The sequence below is a fragment of the Podarcis raffonei genome, chromosome 5, assembly GCF_027172205.1.
Source record: "Podarcis raffonei isolate rPodRaf1 chromosome 5, rPodRaf1.pri, whole genome shotgun sequence".
Taxonomy (NCBI): domain Eukaryota; kingdom Metazoa; phylum Chordata; class Lepidosauria; order Squamata; family Lacertidae; genus Podarcis; species Podarcis raffonei.
This window is the reverse complement of record NC_070606.1, coordinates 101,812,012-101,830,291: the sequence shown is the minus strand read 5'-3', so window position 1 is coordinate 101,830,291 and position 18,280 is coordinate 101,812,012.

The following is an 18,280-nucleotide window of genomic DNA, read 5'->3' as shown; positions in this document are numbered from 1 at the left end:
ACTGAGGGGTAGACTGCTTTGGAATATGGAGGTTGCACCGAGCTGCCACAATGATTACTGCCCCTCTCCTTCTAATGGTCTAATGGCTAATGGTCAGGAGAGCATTGTCTAGTACGGCTTCACATTTAGGTGATGTGTAAAGGAGCATTTTCTTCCGTTAGGTCTGCTGGCTTCACGTTTAGGTGATGTGTCAAGGAGCTGTTAGGTCTGCTGGCAAGGGCAGAGCACCTGCTTGGCATGCAGAAGGGCAGTGGTTCCATCCCTGGCAGCCTCCTGAGGGAGGGCTTGAAAAAGACTTCTGCCTGCCTGAAACCTTGAGAAGCTGCTGCGTGTCAGTGCAGACAGTGCTAGGCTGGAAGTGAAAAACAGAGCTTCCTGTTTTCTGCTCAGTCGAATGAGAATATTCCCGGCACGGATTCCAGCTGCTTCCCCCCTTTCCTTGGCTTCACGGATTTCTCCCCACAGCCCCAAGATCCCTCTCCTGGTCAGCTGCTGCCAACGTGGACCCTATCTGTGCACATCTGAGGTCAGGATTCTTTGCCTCCATGGGCATCACTTGACACATCATTTCTTAAATATGTATCCTGCCCTTCATCTGAAGATCTCGGGGTTAGGGCACAGCAAAAAGACACAGAAATAAAACCACAAAGTACATAACGAAAACAAGAATGAAAGCAAAGCAAACCAAGAACCCACCCAGCCTTGGACATGTTGTTGCCCAGTCACCCAGTTTGGAGAACTCCTTACAATCTGCTCAAGTTTTTGCTGCCCCAAATGCTGAGTTTCCCCCTTATATCATCCTGGCGCAGGCAGTGCAGAAGGAATCCCCAATATAATTTGGTGTTACGCAGATGTGAGCAGCAGGCCTTTGTAATGTGCCATTACTCACTTCCCTCCATTGTTCAGGGCCTGTTTACTCCTCCTCCCTTTCTCTGCCTTCGGTTGTTTAACTGACAACAGCCCCCAAGAGTTCCTGTCTGTCTTTGTCTGCCATGACTGCTGTGTTTTCCCTGGAGGCAGAGGTACAGTGGAGTTGGAAGAGGGTTCAGAAAAGGGCAACCAAAGAGTCCCCTACAAATAAAATCTGCAGCATTTGGGACATTTTTCGTTTAGAGAGGCCCAGCCACACTTCCCCTTAAGCTTCTTTAAAAAACATCTTTAGACCCGGCCAATTTGGCCAACTATCGCCCAGTCTCAAATCTGCCATTCTTGGGCAAGGTGATTGAGCGGGTGGTTGCTGAACAACTCCAAGCACGCCTGGAGGAAACGGACCATTTGGATCCCTTCCAGTCGGGATTCAGGCCTCATCATGGGACTGAAACTGCCTTGGTCGCGCTGGTCGATGATCTCCGGCGGGCTAGGGACAAAGGTGAGAGCTGTTTCCTAGTTCTGCTGGATCTCTCAGCGGCCTTTGACACCATCGACCATAACATCCTTCTGGACCGTCTAGAGGGGCTGGGAGCTGGGGGCACTGTCATACAGTGGTTCCGCTCCTTCCTCCTGGGCCGTGTTCAGAAAGTGGTGGTGGGGGATGAGTGTTCAGACCCCTGGGCTCTCACTTGTGGGGTGCCTCAGGGTTCTGTCCTCTCCCCCATGCTTTTTAATATCTATATGAAGCCGCTGGGAGAGATCATCAGGGGGTTTGGACTGGGTGTTCATCAGTATGCAGATGACACCCAGCTCTACCTCTCCTTTAAATCAGAACCAGTGAAGGCGGTGAAGGTCCTGTGTGAGTGCCTGGAGGCGGTTGGAGGATGGATGGCGGCTAACAGATTGAGGTTGAATCCTGACAAGACAGAAGTACTGTTTTTGGGGGACAGGGAGCGGGTTGGTGTGGGGGATTCCCTGGTGATGAATGGGGTAACTGTGCCCCTGAAGGACCAGGTGCGCAGCCTGGGAGTCATTTTGGACTCACAGCTGTCCATGGAGGCGCAGGTTAACTCTGTGTCCAGGGCAGCTGTCTACCAACTCCACCTGGTACGCAGGCTAAGACCCTACCTGCCCGCGAACTGTCTCGCCTGAGTGGTGCATGCTCTAGTTATCTCACGCTTGGACTACTGCAACGCGCTCTACGTGGGGCTACCTTTGAAGGTGACCCGGAAACTGCAATTAATCCAGAATGCGGCAGCTAGACTGGTGACTGGGAGTGGCCGCCGGGACCACATAACACCGGTTCTGAGAGATCTGCATTGGCTCCCAGTACGTTTCCGAGCACGATTCAAAGTGTTGGTGCTGACCTTTAAAGCCCTAAATGGCCTTGGTCCTGTATACCTGAAGGAGCGTCTCCACCCCCATCGTTCAGCCCGGACACTGAGATCCAGCGCCGAGGGCCTTCTGGCGGTTCCCTCATTGCGAGAAGTGAGGCTACAGGGAACCAGACAGAGGGCCTTCTCGGTAGTGGCGCCCGCCCTGTGGAACGCCCTCCCATCAGATGTCAAAGAGATAAATAATTACCTGACATTCAGAAGACATCTTAAGGCAGCCCTGTTCAGGGAAGTTTTTAATATGTAACGCTGTACTGTTTTTAACACTGATTGGGAGCCGCCCAGAGTGGCTGGGGAAACTCAGCCAGATGGGCGGGGTATAAATAATAAATTATTATTATTATTATTATTATTATTATTATTATTATTATTAAGCCCATACCTCTTTGCCTCATTTTCCATTTGGTTTGGGGCACGGTGATTCCACTTGTGTTTTTTGCCTCAGACCCCCAAAGCCCCATGTTTTCCTGTTCATACTTCCTATAATCAATAGTCTGCTTTTTGTGTTCTCTCTACCTTCAGCTCTCCCCCTCCCCCACGGCAGAGAGCCAGAGAATCAGAAACCCAGAAAATCAGATTATCAGAAAACCAGGTTTTCAGAAACCTGAATAATCAGACAATCATTCAACATATACAAAAGAAGATCCTCCCAATACACGTTTTGCACATACAGTATACTGTTTGCTTGCGATTTTTGTAAGAATGCTAAAGAGAGAAAAGTAAAAAAAATAAAATAAAAATTAAGCATGCCGAGAAAACTGGGAGTGTGCTGCTGGAGAGAAGCTGCAAACTGGAAAAATTATCCTGCCAGGGTAGGCAGGGAGAGAAGGAGAGAAAGCGGGAGCCGACTGCCCCCAACATCACTTTCAGGAAAGCACAGGAAATCTCATTCAGGAGCTATTTTAGGACCACTTCAGAAGAGGGACAAGTGTTCCTTTGGGTTTTTCACAGCTTGATGTTTGTACCAATTCAGCAGTAAACACGGGGTTTTTCCAGGGAAAGTGGTGGGCCCAAAAGACAAAAACAAAACCATAAGGTAAAGTTACCCCTGCCGGTACGGGCCAGTCTTGCCAGACTCTAGGGTTGTGTGCTCATCTCACTCAAGAGGCCGGGGGCCAGCGCTGTCCGGAGACACTTCCGGGTCACGTGGCCAGCATGACGAAGCTGCTCTGGCGAGGCAGAGCCGCACACGGAAACGCCGTTTACCTTCCCGCTAGTAAGCGGTCCCTATTTATCTACTTGCACCCGGGGGTGCTTTCGAACTGCTAGGTTGGCAGGCGCTGGGACCGAGCAATGGGAGCGCACCCCGCCGCGGGGATTCGAACCGCCGACCATGCGATCGGCAAGTCCTAGGAGCTGAGGTTTTACCCACAGCGCCACCCGCGCTAATAACGGATCAATACAGAATACTAGAAAGGCTTGAGTGTTCATTTTGCACCTTGGTTTCCTTCCTTGAAGCCTGTGTTGAGGTATAATCTTGATAGCCATCGTGGAGCGTATTAGTCGGTAATCTGTCCAGCACTTGCCAGCAAAGATCACCAGTGTTGAAGCAATGATTCTTCAACATCATCTTCGTTGGACTGGTCATGTTGTTTGGATGCCTGATGATCGTCTTCCAAAGCAACTACTCTATTCCAAACTTAAAAATGGAAACTGTAATGTTGGTGGTCAACAAAGGAGGTTTGAAGACTCTCTCAAGGCAAATCTAAAAAACTGTAGTATAAACACCAACAATTGGGAAACACTGGCCTGCGAGCGCTCCAATTTGGAGAACAGCCTTGACCAAAGGTGTCATGGGCTTTGAAGACACTCGAACTCAGGACACAAGGGAGAAACGTGCTAAGAGGAAGGCACACTTGGCAAACCCACACTGTGATCAACTCCCGCCCAGAAACCAATGTCCCCACTGTGGAAGGACGTGTGGATCCAGAACTGGTCTCTACAGTCACTTACGGACTCACTGTTAAAACCGTGTTTATGGAAGACAATCTGACTTGGCTATGAGGGATCGCCAAAGAAGAAGAAGATCAGAATACTAGCAATCATAGGACAAGCAGTAGTCATGGCTGTGCCCTGAAGGTGACGTGATAGTTTATAAAATTATGCCTGGCAGAGAGAAAGTGGATGGGAGAAGTCTCTTCCTCTCTTCTGTCAGTAGAATTTGTGGGCATCCAATGAAGCGGAACCTGGCAAGATTCAGGACAGCACAGGGCAAAAACTCCAATTGGTAAAAGTAGACAACAAGAAGCGTTAAATACTTTACAGGATAGCAATGTTTAAAAGTCTGAGAAAACTAAAGGTCTCCTGGCAGCAGAAGGAGAACAAAGCAGGTGCCCGGTGAGCTTTCCAGGGTGTTGGGAAGGGTGTTCCATGTGCAGGAGGCGCCACCAAAAAGGCTCCACCTCCTTGCCTCCTGCGGTCCTTCCAGTGGCCAGGATAATTGCCTCAGGGGCCAACCTCAGGAAGAAGTGGGGAAAAGGATACGGGACAACACTAGAATCAGGCCAAAAAGCTGGCAATTGCCTGGTTCTCAGCCCACTTCCGAGATCTCTTTGGAGAAGTACCGTATTTTTCGCTCTATAAGATGCACCAGACCATAAGACACATCTAGTTTTTGGAGGAGGGAAACAAGAAAAAAAAATATTCTGAATCTCAGAAGCCAGAACAGCAAGAGGGATCGCTGCGCAGTGAAAGCAGCAATCCGTCTTGCTGTTCTGGCTTCTGGGATAGCTGCGCAGCCTGCATTTGCTCCATAAGACGCACACACATTTCCCCTTACTTTTTAGGAGGGAAAAAGTGAGTCATAGGGCAAAAAATATGGTAAATGAGTTGTTATTAAAGTGTTATTCTTGTTGATACTTTATTATTATCATTCTCATCATCTTCATTTCAATTCATCTGTTGCCTGAGGAAGGCCCTATGCAACTTACCCACAATTTTTTTTTTAAACCTATAAAATGTTGTCATCTCCCAGTCATGACTGAGACAGATTTTTGTAATACTGTGCATGTATTTGTAAGGAGAGTCTCTGTCCGACAGTAAGAGACGTCTGACAAGGGAATGGGCTGCCTTGGAAAGAGGTGGACTCTCCTTTGTTGGTGTTTGCTCCATAGAGGTCAGGTGGCCATCCATCAGGGAAGCTTCAGCTGTGCTTCCTGCATTGCAGGGGTTGGGCTAGATGACCCTTGGTGACCCTTGCAACTCTAATTCTGTTTCACATATGAGATATTTATGAATGGCCTGGTGTCCATCTGGACATGGCTATTGATTCAATTTGTCATTTCTCCCCAGAACTTCCTCTCTTGTTACTTCCATCTGACCCAAAACAAACACGGTGTCCAGTGTGAGTTTCTGAAGACGATCTTTCACAGTTAAGACCAATGTAAATGATTAATTCAGCTTCTTTGCACCCTTTGTTGAAAACATTTCCAGTAATCTGTTCGTTCTTTTGTCACCTAAACAGTCTAATCATCTTCCTTCCTGGTTGCCTTCCTGCTTCTGATTTTTTTCTTTCTTTTCAAAACAAATGTATTGTTTTTAGTGATACCCAGCTCAATGTTTTCTTTTGGCCAGAGGATGTGCTCACTTCTTCCTCTCATTCTGGTTAGATTTCCAGTTTGCAAGGAAAGTCTTTGGTTGGTCAGTGTAAAAGCAGGACTTTGAAGTATACTTGTCTTTTATAGCTCCCCTGACTCTGCCCCTTAACCATGCTGACATCCACTTGGAGTTGAGGATACCTTTTCTAACCTGTGGTCTGCGTTCTCCAAACTGCGTGAAGGGGGAGCAGGCCAATGGGGGCCCAGCTAGTTCATCCTCCTGTTCTCCCAGCAGCAAAGCAGATGCCCCCGAGGGAAACCCGCAATCAGGATTCGAACACAAGAGCAACTCTCCCCTCCTGTGGCTTCTGGCAACTGGCCTTCAGAAGCATCGCTCCCTCTGACTAAAGTCTAACCTCTTTTAAAGTCATTCAAAATAAAACCATCTCCTTGATCATTTGGGTTGCCCTCTTCTGAATCTTTTTGAAATCCACAGAATCTTTTGGGGGGTGAGGAGACCAGAACAGGACACAGCATTCGAAACGCAGCTGCACCATCAATTTGTTTAATGGCCCCATGATTACCGGATTATCAGAATTCTAGATAATATATGAAAAAAAGTTTAGAAGCCCAGATCTCAATATAGGAACATTTCCCCCCCGGCATCTGGTCAGCCCCTGTGAGAACAGGGACTAGAGGAGCCACTGCGATTTTAAATAGCCTCCAACTGTCCTGAAGAGATTGTGTGATCCTCTCTACTTTCCCTTTCATCTTCCTTTCATCTAATACTCTCATCATGAGATGGTTCCTCTTTTGTTAGCAAATGTGGTGTCCAGACTGGGCTATTCAAGCAATGGTCCAATTAGTTATCCATCACAGGAATAACTTTCTAATGGGAAGAGCCGTTCAAGGGAGGAACAGGCTCCTTTGGAAGGTGATGGGCTCTCCTTCACTAGAGGTTTTGAAGCGGATGTTGGATGGCTGTCTGTCAGGAAGTCCTGAGCATTGCAGGGGGTAAGACTAAATGGTCCTTGGGGTCCCTTCCAACTCTGCAGCTTTTGTCCAGCTGCTTTGTTTACATCTTGCACTAGATTCAGAGGGGATCTCTGGCAACCTCTGCTCTAGTCAGTTTTGTGGCTCTCTGTTCTAAGGCAGCCTCATTTAGGGGATCTGCCTAGTTGGCTCTGTTGCAAGGGCACTGCTCAGGCAATCTGGGGAAGTCAGAGTCACCAAGTATTGCAGCACTTGGTTCCTGGGCTCTCTCTCCCCCCCCCCCCCGGTTTCATTTATATTTGCAGAAGTTTTCATGGCCTATTTTCAGAGCCCCCTTTGCCAGGTGCACAAAGTGTTCTTCTCGCCTGGTGGCAGCATGTAAATGAACCCGCCGCCCAGAGATACAGCCAGTGCTGGATTTACATATAAGCTAAACAAGCTCTAGCTTAGGGCCCCACTCTCTTGGGGGCCCCAAAAAAATTTCAAGGAAAAAACAACTAGATGTACATTTCCAAAATATAAGATAAAAAAAATGAAATAAAACCTACATCCAGCAACAGTGTTTTGTGTTGTGTAGGCTCCTATGATGTAAGTCATGGGCCCCTGCCTGCTAGCCTGTTCCCTCAAATAGCCCTGGTTTGCTCATTTCTATATATAGGGTGCCTACATTCTGCATGGCCTTTGCATTCTGCATGGACTTCTCAACAATTACTTTGATAAAATACATATTTTGTTATGTGAAAATGGCTTTAGATACCTATTATGTCCATAAATTACCATAGAGCATATATTCAACACAAAAAACCAGTGACAATTTGTTGTTGACAAAGGACAGCTGGGCATATAAATGGCCCCATTACCTTCAGTAGCTTAGGATCTTCTCAAACCTAAATTTGGCCCTGGAAGCAGCCCTGGCGAGGGGGCTCTGCATGATGTCCCTTTCTGTTGCCTTGAGACGCTGTGCATCACTGAGCTGCTCTGTAGTGTGCTCAAGGCCAAACAACGCGTGTCACTGAGAAGTTGTACAAAACTTTTTGCAGCTGCAAACAGAAGTTGTATGTGTCTGTTACCAAGACTGGAGCCACTGTGTGAGAGAAGGGGCGTGGCCCTTTATTTCCTCCTCCATCCTGAAGAAAATCTGTCTGTAATTCTTGCTCAAAAAAAAAGGAAGGCACATTCATTGAAGTGATTTACTAACCCCACATGCAATGCTCTGACACATGATGTGGTTCTGTGCTAGAATCTCAGTCTTTGGCCCGAGGTCAATATGGCTTTGGAAACTTTAATAATAATAATAATGATAATAATTATTATTTATATGCCGCCTGTCTGACTGGGTTGTCCCAGCAACTCTGGGCAGCTCCCCACAAAAAACCCCCAGTAAAAACGCAATACATCAGACACTCAAAACTTCCCTGGGCAGGGCTGCCTCCAGATGTCTTTTAAAAAACACAGTGTTTATCTGTTGACATCTGCTGGGAGGGCGTTCCACGGGGCAGGGACAACTACAGAAATTGGTATTTACAGGTGTTGATGTTGTACTGAATTATTCACCCGTCTTTTAGAACCTGGCAGAGGAACAATTTGACTGGCTTCTAAGGAAACACAGTGGCTACACTTCTCAATTCATTGGTTCTCAAAGTGGGTGGTTTTGCCCCCTGAGGGTTGTGGTGGCATCACCTGGGGGGGGGGGTGCTGAGGTAGGGGTGTGTGTGTACAGGAGAGCACTGGAGGTATAAATAACTACCAGACTTTGAAAAGCTCATATTACTGGATCAAGATCATCAGTTTTGTTGAACTAATTGAATAGAACTGAATAGTTTAAACTGGATATTTTTTTTGGGGGGGGGAGTGCAATTAATTGTTACTGTTCTGACTTTTACTTAGTGGCCATGCAAACCACTATTCTGGATAATGCTTTCTATAGGGTGGGGGCACTTTAATAACCGGATGCACAAATATAGGATGGGGGACACCTGGCCTACTAGCAAGATATATGAAAAGGATCTCAGAATCTTAGTAGACCACAAACTGAACATGAGTCCACAGTGTGATGCAGCAGCAAAAAAAGTTAATGCTATTCTAGGCTGCATCAGCAGTCTAGCCGCCCAGAGTGGCTGGGGAAACCCAACCAGATGGGCAGGGAACAGATAATAATAAAAATAATAATTAATAATTATAATAATAATTATAATTGTTGTGACATGGGGTTTGTGATTTCAGCTCTCTTGACATAATATGCTGGAGACAGTTCTGTAGTAACACTTCTTTATTAAAGCAAACAAGACTGAGAACTGAGGAGGGGAGAGCTACATTTATAGGGACAGGGAACTAGCTAGAAAGGATACATTTTGGAGGGAACAATATCAGGCAATCACAGTCCTGCCTTTTGGAGGAAACCAATAAGACAGAGGATCCAAATACAGCAGCTTAAATGAACCAATAGTAGCTGTACCCTCTGGAACCAAAAGGCAGTTACTTTACCCTAATGCAAATACAGACAATAATAATACAGATATAAAATCCTTTTGTAGCACCCTGCTTGTGGTTAACGCTTAGCTGGAATGAAATATTCAACGCAGCAATAGAGAAATTAAAATAATAATTTATTTGTCGGACAAATAAATAAGAGGCACAGTGGTATATGGTTACCAAGCTCTGGCCTGGCCTCCTGCCATTATGGCCAGCACTTATATTCCCTCAGCTCAGCCCCCTTGCTCCTCCTTTGGCTGCCTCTGTCCAATCAGCCTGGTTGAAATTCCTATTGGCTGTTTGCTAGAACCAATCATAAAAGATACACCCATTTCCTATTACCTTTTATGGGAGACAAAGAGCTATATTTCCTTCTATTTATAATTGGCAAATAAGTAGTCATATATCTTATATTTACCTCGACCAGGCACCTTAATTACCAAATAACCTTTTGCCCTAGACTAGGCGCCTTAACTAACATTTCATCTTTTGCCCTATTGCCCTATTCACTCCAAAACAGATGATGGCTAATTTTTATCTGAACAGATCTTTTGTTCATCTTCCCACACATTATCAATGAAAGATCTCCTTCTTTGGAGGTCATCAAGCAGAGGCCCGACAACCATATGTCAGGAGTGCTCCGATGGCGTCTCTCTGTCTGGCAGGGGTCCGGACGCAATGGCCCTCATGGTCTATTCCAACTCTTCTATGATTCTATAATTTCTTACTTTCTAAATCCTTTGCATAATTACATTTAAGCCAATATATTTCATAACATATATAGTTTTTTTAGAAGCAAAGATCTTGTCTAAGTAAAAAGGAACTTAGTAAAAGCTAAGCTAAATTCTAAAGATTCAAAGCAGTTTCAGAGAGAAGCCTCTTCCCTAGCCAGCTGCTGTTTGTATTAGCTCTTGCCCTTTTAACCTTAGGAAGATGTGGCTCAAGTTTAATGGGAGGCACAATAATTAATTGTTTTTTGCAACCTTGATTGTATTCTATCATTTGTATGGTCAGTGTGACCTTTTGTTCCCAGCCTGTTTTATGACCGCAATAAACCAAAGGGGCCTCTGACAAAGACCTTGCCTGCGACAAAGACCTTGCCTGCTGGTTTCCTGTCTCGAAAAGAAACATTTGTGAATTTAAGCTCATTTTTAGAATACAGGAATCTGATCAAAATATAAGCCTTGATTAAATGCAGGCTATGATCAGATGCCTCATTCCCCCCTTTCAAGCTCAAGGACCTTCCCAAGTGTCCTTGATAGCTTGACCTTCATCATATTCCTGAGGTAAAGCTCTGCATAGGGCCATGATATGAGGTAGAGTTTCATTTGAAATCATCTTGCTAATTGTACTTCTAAAACATGAAATGATACATGGCACCATACACAAAACCATTACTACTACCGTCAAGAAAAACAAGCAAGACAATAGTATCCCCAATTGGTGAGCCATCCCATATCCCATCCTTCCCATGTTTGTACTGGGACATGTGCTATATTCTCCATCTTTGTGGCCAACACACGGATTGCCTCACCATTATCAGAAATGTTAAAGCAACAGGCATTCCCTGTCAAGTTCAAGACTCCACATAGGCCTCCCTGCCTGGCAAGTACATAGTCCATTCCCATTTTCAGCTTTCATCCAACTGTTGTGCAATAAGTCTCAAACTCTGGGCCGTTGCATTGGTTACAAGTTCCACTACTGCTTGCAATCGAATTATTCTGTTTAGATTATAAATAGGATCCCGTGCCCCTTGTATGAGCTCATCAGGATTCCAGGAGGCAGGTTCATAATAGGCTATAATGCGCTCTGGTGGCCAATCATCAGTATCGCTCCAACTTTGGGTACTTCCTCCTGCTATATGAGAAATATCAGCGTTTCTTCCACAAAAGATTACCTTATTGTGATAACAAAAAAATATTAGCCCCAATATAATTCCCCCAGTGACAGAAATGGGGAACCACCAAGACCAAAACATATATCCCAAGGATCCCCAATGAGTAATATCTCTGATAATTGTTCCACAGGGGGGGCAGTCAATCAATTGTATAAGAGAATCTTCCTGTTCACAATCGCTGGTTCAGATGCTCCTCAAGCTTCAGGCGTGCGCAGGTCAGCCAGCTTCCAGGTTGTGGCTGCAGCAGGCCAGTCGTCTAATGTTGCCCGTGACCTAGCCCGTTCCCCGTAGGGCTAGATACAGGGGTTTTTGGAGAGAGTCAGTTTAAAAAAGGATTAGAGGGGTCACCTTTGCACGTCCAACTGCCTTCGGACTTCTTCAAACGGGAGTGATGAATCCAGGGGGTCACCTCAGCTACCTTCACCGCTGTTGGAGTAGAGAGCAAGACGGTGTAAGGTCCACGCCACTTAGGTGCAAGTGGATCATGTTTCCACTCTTTCACCCATACGCTATGCCAGCCTGGAACGGATGAATGGCTCGGCAATGCTGCAAGGCGTGTGCTTGAGGGCCCACCTGTTAAGATAAACAAACAAAAAACACGGGGGAGAGACAAAAACACGGGAGAGAGATTGCACTTGTCCCTGTGTCACATGGTCTCCTATTTGTTTGAGGTCAGCTGGAATATCCTGAACAAAGGAGGGCGGCCTCCCATACAGGAGCTCAAAAGGTGACAACTTAAGTCTTTTGTGGGTGCACACTGAACACGAAACAGTGTTATGGGTAACACATCACTGCTGTGGCCAGCATTACCATCTTTTCTTTCTGCCACTTCTTCTTCTCTTGTTTCTCAGCCTCATCCCTATTCCGATAAACTCGGCGTGCAATGGCCATAATTTGGCTCATCAGCATCCCTTCCCATCCTTCTGATTTCTGAATTTTCTTACGAATGTCAGAAGCACACTGGGCCACAAATGTAGCAGTAATCATTCTGCTGTTTTCAGGGGCTTCAGGGTCAAAAGGAGTCCATATACGATAGGCTTCCTGCAGCCTCTCTAAAAAGTCTCCCGGACTCTCATTTGGTTTCTGTTCTACTTCTGAGACTTTAGACATATTAGTGGGCTTCTGGCATGCCCTGCGGATACCTTGCACAAGCGTCTGGCGGTAGGTGGTAAGCCTGGCCAGGTGAATTGCATTGTTTGGATCCCAATTAGGATCTTCCAAGGGAAAGTTATCCTGGAGATGACGGTCAATATTAAAAATATTTCCCACTCTGGCCTGCTCACGCAAATATATCTGTGCCTTCTCAATTATGTCTCTCCTTTCCTCAGTGGTGAACAGAGTATTCAGGAGTTGGCGGCAATCTGTCCAAGTAGGACTATGAGTATTTACTATTGAAGTCACCAAGTCCATCATAGCCTGAGGTTTTTCTGCGAAAGATGGGGTGTGTGTTTTCCAATTCATCAGATCCGTAGTTGTGAATGGAATGTACTGGAGGGTCGAAGTTCGAGGTAGCTGTGGTCTGGGTTGCCCGTTAACCAGCACAGGCTCCTCAAGTGCATCAAATACTCTTCTAAGAGGGGCTACTACGTGACCTTTCTCTTCGCTTTGCTCTAGGGGCCTCAAATCATAGGGGATGGTATCTGTCCCAAGGCAGCTTTTAGCAGCTTTATACGCCTTGCTGTATTGCTTGCTGACCGATCAAGGTCTCCCTGTAACTCCTGTAATAATTCTCTAGGACTTGGATGTACAGGGGTTTGGGGTGGGCAATTAGTTGGTCCACTAAAGGAGACTGTAGATGGAGTTCTACTGGGACTCACAGGTGGAATAACCACTTCTGCTTGGGCTTTATTATAGGACTCCAAGGCCTCCTGAAGATATTTATCATAATCTATCAAGGAATCAAGTTCTGTGACTCCACCCCCATTATTCATTCCACTTTCTTGCCTTGGGGTTACAACTGGTGGAGTATTTGGATTAGGCTCCCTTCGATGTGGAGCATAGGGTGGAGGTGGAAGCACCTCTTCCTCTGGTCCCTCAAAAATGGGTTTGAGTTTATTTGGCAAGATTCCTTTCCTAGCTTCGGCTTTTACAGCCAATAATTTGCATCGTTGGACTTTGCATTCCCTTATCCATGGAGGATTTTTATTTAATGTGCTCAGCCAAGAATCTACATATGAAAATTGTTCTGGGCACCCTCCCGTTTCTTTGGCGATGTTAGTCCAAAGTTTGCTTACTAAATTTATATCAAAGGTTCCCTGAGATGGCCATTCAGTATTTTGTTTCGGCCACTCTAATTCACATAACGTTCTCAAGCGCTCTGGCGTCATTTTGACTCCATATGCCCCTGAGAAGGCTTTCTTAAAATTATTTAACATACATTCAAGAGGTGTATTTCCCCCCTTTGAACCTCCAACTCCCATTATATGGGCCTGTGAAGTATCCACTCAGTCACTCACACACTCGCCTTACTGGGAAACGAAGTAGTACCCACTCCACACTTACAGATTGTACTTTCTCACACATACAATGCGCTGGATACTTCACCACACTCTACCTCCCAACCTTTCCCTTTTCCCTACATCAGATCACCATCTGATGTACCCAGCCATGTAGCGTACTCAGTTTCCCCTTACTGAGACGCAGAAGTTTGATCAGGACTTCTCTTCCTCCTAATTAATTGGAGGGCCAAACCCTTTGTGCACTTACCCTTAGCTGGTTCCCAGTTTATTTCTCTGGTTCCCCCCGGTCCGTCGCCGTCGGTGGGCAGGGTATCAGACAGACGAGACTTCTGCGTTCCCCTGGAAAAATGTTCCAGTGCGCGCTGGGTAAGCAGTTAGTGGTCCTCCCTCTTGTACCCTGCCCAGTAAGGCGAAGGGGCTGCGTTCCAGCAGACCACTTATCCGAGTCACAGAGGCACCATAAAATGTAGCACCCTGCTTGTGGTTAACGCTTAGCTGGAATGAAATATTCAACGCAGCCAAGCGAGGGATTTCTCCGGGAGGGAAACCCTAGCTATTTCAGCCAAAAAGGGGGGGTTTTTGGGCGTAACCCCCCCCCCGCCAAACCTCTGGAGGGTGTCCAGAGATCCAGGTTCCCGGCGGTGCCTGAAAGCTGCTTGCCCGGCCGTCAGGTAGCCTCCGAAAAGGAGGTGAAGAGTACGGCGGTTTGAGACAGCTGGCTATCGGGAAGCCATTGCTGCGGCTGAATAGCGAAGCCCCGAGCTTGAAGGGAACAGCGCTCCGCTCTCAAATTAAAGAAATTCGGACTTGCAATATATAAATTGGACTATCGGCTTGGAAATATAAGGGAAGTCCTGAATTAATAAGAGAAGATTTCGAGTTCAGCGTTCATTTGGAATCAGTAAAGACGCACGACGGTAAGCAGAGCCAGAAAGCGAAAGTGAACTGCCGCTAGTGGCTATTGTTTCCGTTTCTCCCTAACAATAAGAAACTGTTGCAAACAAAGTTAAAGAAAGTAACTTCGTATAAACGCTAAGGGGGACAGAAGAGGACTGTGAGATTAAATGAAGGTCCCAGATGTATCTGAGGCTTTGAGACTTTGAGCTAATTTCCCGTTTATATTTCTGTGATTAAACTGTTACGCTAAAGAAGATTTATCGGCGCCATATTAACCAGCTACGCAGAGTGCTTTTGCAGAGAAAAAAAGCAATTAAAGTGTCTTTTTGGTGGATGTTGGGTTATATACATATATTGTTTTTTGTTGCCTCCTTTGTTTAAGGACTTAAAACTGAGAAATTAAAAAGAAGACAAGGGATTTTGAAGTATAATTCTGAAGCAAAATTAAGAAGAAGGTCTGACTCCCCCAGTGGATGTTCTGTGACAGTACAACTTGTTTTTCTTTGGGAATCTTCCGCTGTGGAGGCTATAGGAGAAATAATTGCTTTCTGTGAGATTTCCCTCCCCTGGATATGTTTTGAATTCCCCTATTTTTAAGGGACGGTCGCTGGAGCCTCCCATAGACAATTGGATTATAAAATTGGACTATACTCTGGGACTTTAAATCAAGCTTCTGCATTATTTCCCGCATCACTTTCTGGATTACAAGTGGGTCCTCAAGCTGGATTATAACAAAACTTTTTCTTTGGTCTGATAAGGATTAGCCCGAATGGGGGCAAGAAGATAAATTTATAGAATTGGTCATTTTCAACTTCACATTTGTTGTGGAAGCATCTCCAATCAAAAAGTTGGCTTGATATTAATCTCCTAATATTGCCTCAAAAACTTTGAATTAATATTTTGGACATTTGGACATTTGGAAACTGTATCTTGGTGTTTTTATGTATTTTGTTAATTGGTTTGTATAGATAATATTGGGTATTTGGAATTGGGATTGGAGAAGATGTCACATGTGCCAAAAAAAGGGGCGGAGGGGGGGACACCAACAGATAGGAGAGCTTCAAAACAGGAAACAGAGTTTAGAACGGAAATATTGAAAATGTTTGCAGAAATAAAACAAAGTGAGAAGAACCTGGAGACAAAACTAGAACAGGTGGACAATAAAATTGGGAAAATGGATAAAAAAATTGATGAGACAGTTAATGAATTGAAAGGTCAGATCAAAGAGGTTTCGAAAAGAGTGGATGAGGGGCTAAAGAGGACAAAGCAAGAAATGAAAGAAATGAAGCGGGAGGAGGAAAAGATGAAGAATGAGATGGTGGATTTAAACAAAGCACAAGAGGAAATAAAGGATTCCATTGCTATGAATGAATTGAGACAGAGGGAGGTAAATTTGAGATTGAGGCAAGTTCCAGAGGCGCAGAATGAAAATATAAGAGAGAAATTAATAAAGGAAATTGCACAGTGGTTGGAATTACCAGAGGAAGAAGTTGCAAAAACAGTACAAAATGCATACAGAATGAAAATAAGGACAACTAAAACAAAGAAATTTCCGGGAGACTGTTTGATTACATTTAAGGACAGAGAGATGAGAAATCTGATTCTACAAAGAAATAGAGAGAAAAGGCTCTATATCGACGGGAACTACATAATCATTTTTAAAGATATACCAGTTAGACTGTTGAAACGAAGAGAAGCGTACAAACCACTTGTACAAATCCTTAAGAAGAATAAGATTGACTTTAGATGGGAGTTCCCGGAAGGAGTCTCGTTCTTCTATAAAGGTATGAGAAGAAGACTGACAAGCCCTGAAGAAATAGGGAAATTCATGAGAAGATATAAAGAACTACACGCGGGAGAGGAAGAGGTTAAGGGAGCGGAAGGAGGAGTAAGACCGTTAGGAGAAGAAGAGGAACAGAATGGGGAAAAATCGGAAGAGGAAGAGGTTGAAGAGGAAGAAGAAGAGGTAGATAGATTGTAAAAAATAATTTAAATTTATTTAATTTGAAGGAAGAATGGCGCTAAAATTTTGGAATTGGAACATTAATGGGATGAATGATAAGAAGAAACGCAATAAAATTGAACAATATTTAAAAAAGAAAAATTTGGACATTATATGTTTACAAGAAACTCACGTGGCAAAAAGACACAGGAAAATTTTGATTAATAAAAGATTAGGGAATGAATTTATCTCCTCTGGCAAAGACAAAAAAAGGGGAGTGGTCCTCTACATCAAAAATAAAATTGAATCTCACCAACTGTTTAAAGATGAAGAAGGGAGAATCATAGCTGTTCAAATCAATTGGCAAGGCGAAAAGTTGATAATTGTCGGGATCTACGCACCAAATGGAAACAAGACTGATTTTTATAGATCATTGGAAGAAAAACTATCTGAATATGTGGACCAAAAAATTATAATAATGGGAGACATGAATGGTGTGGTATCATTGGAAATGGATAGGCAAAGAGAAGTAAAGAACAATGAAGGGAAATTGCCCAAGACATTTTTCACAATGACGAAAAACTGTAATCTGATTGACATTTGGAGACTCAAACACCCATTGGAGAAGCAATTTACATATTATTCAGAACCGAATCAGTCACTATCAAGAATAGATCAAATTTGGGTTTCGAATGATCTGACTCCAAGAATCCAAAAAATTGAAATTCAAGCCAAAGTTATTTCGGATCACAACCCTATAGAATTGGAGTTAAAAGGTTTTGAAGAAAGAACCTTTAGGTGGAGGTTGAACGACAATTTATGGGACGATCAGAAGATGGTGGAAAAATCACAAAAGAAACTTTCGGAATATTTTATGGACAACATCGATAAAGGTACGAAAATGAGTATTGTATGGGACGCAAGTAAGGCAGCAATGAGAGGATTCTTTATTCAGCAAAACTCATTGAGGAAAAATAATAAAGAAAAAAGGACAAAAGAGATTTTAAGACAGATCATGGAAAATGAGCAAAAATTGATCAAAAAACCTAATAACTTGAAAATAAAGCAGGAAATAAGGACTCTACAAACTCAATTTGCAATGATAATAAACAAAGAAGTTGAATGGAATATTAAAAGGTTAAGACAAAAAAACTTTGAGTTTGCAAACAAATCAGGAAAATGGCTTGCGTGGCAACTGAAAAAGAGAAAGGAGCAGAGCACAATTAATAAAATTAAGATAAATGGAGAAGAGACAGCTGATCCGAAAGAAATAAGGAGAGGTTTCTTGGAATTCTACAAACAGTTATATAAAAATAAAGAAAGGAACAATAAGAAGAAAATAGAAAGATATCTAAAAGAGAAAATGGTGCGGAAGATCCCGACAGACCAAAAAGACCAGCTGAATGCCCCAATAGGAAAAGAAGAAGTAAAGGAAGTGATAAAGGAGTTGAAGAGAGGGAAAGCTCCGGGTCCGGATGGGTTTACATCGAGTTATTATAAAGAAATGAAAGATGTGTTGGTGACCCCGTTGACTGAAGTTTTGAACAACATTTTAAAAGAAAGAGACATTCCAGAAACGTGGAAAGAAGCGTTTATTACATTAATTCCAAAACAAGATTCGGACTTAACTCAAGTTAAGAACTATAGGCCTATCTCATTATTAAATACAGACTATAAGATCTTTGCAGGAATTCTTGCGAAGAGATTGAAAAAGATATTGATAAAACTTATACATAAAGATCAAGCAGGCTTCCTACCAGGCAGACAAATGAGAGATAATGTAAGAAACATAATTAATGTCATAGAATATCTGTCTGATA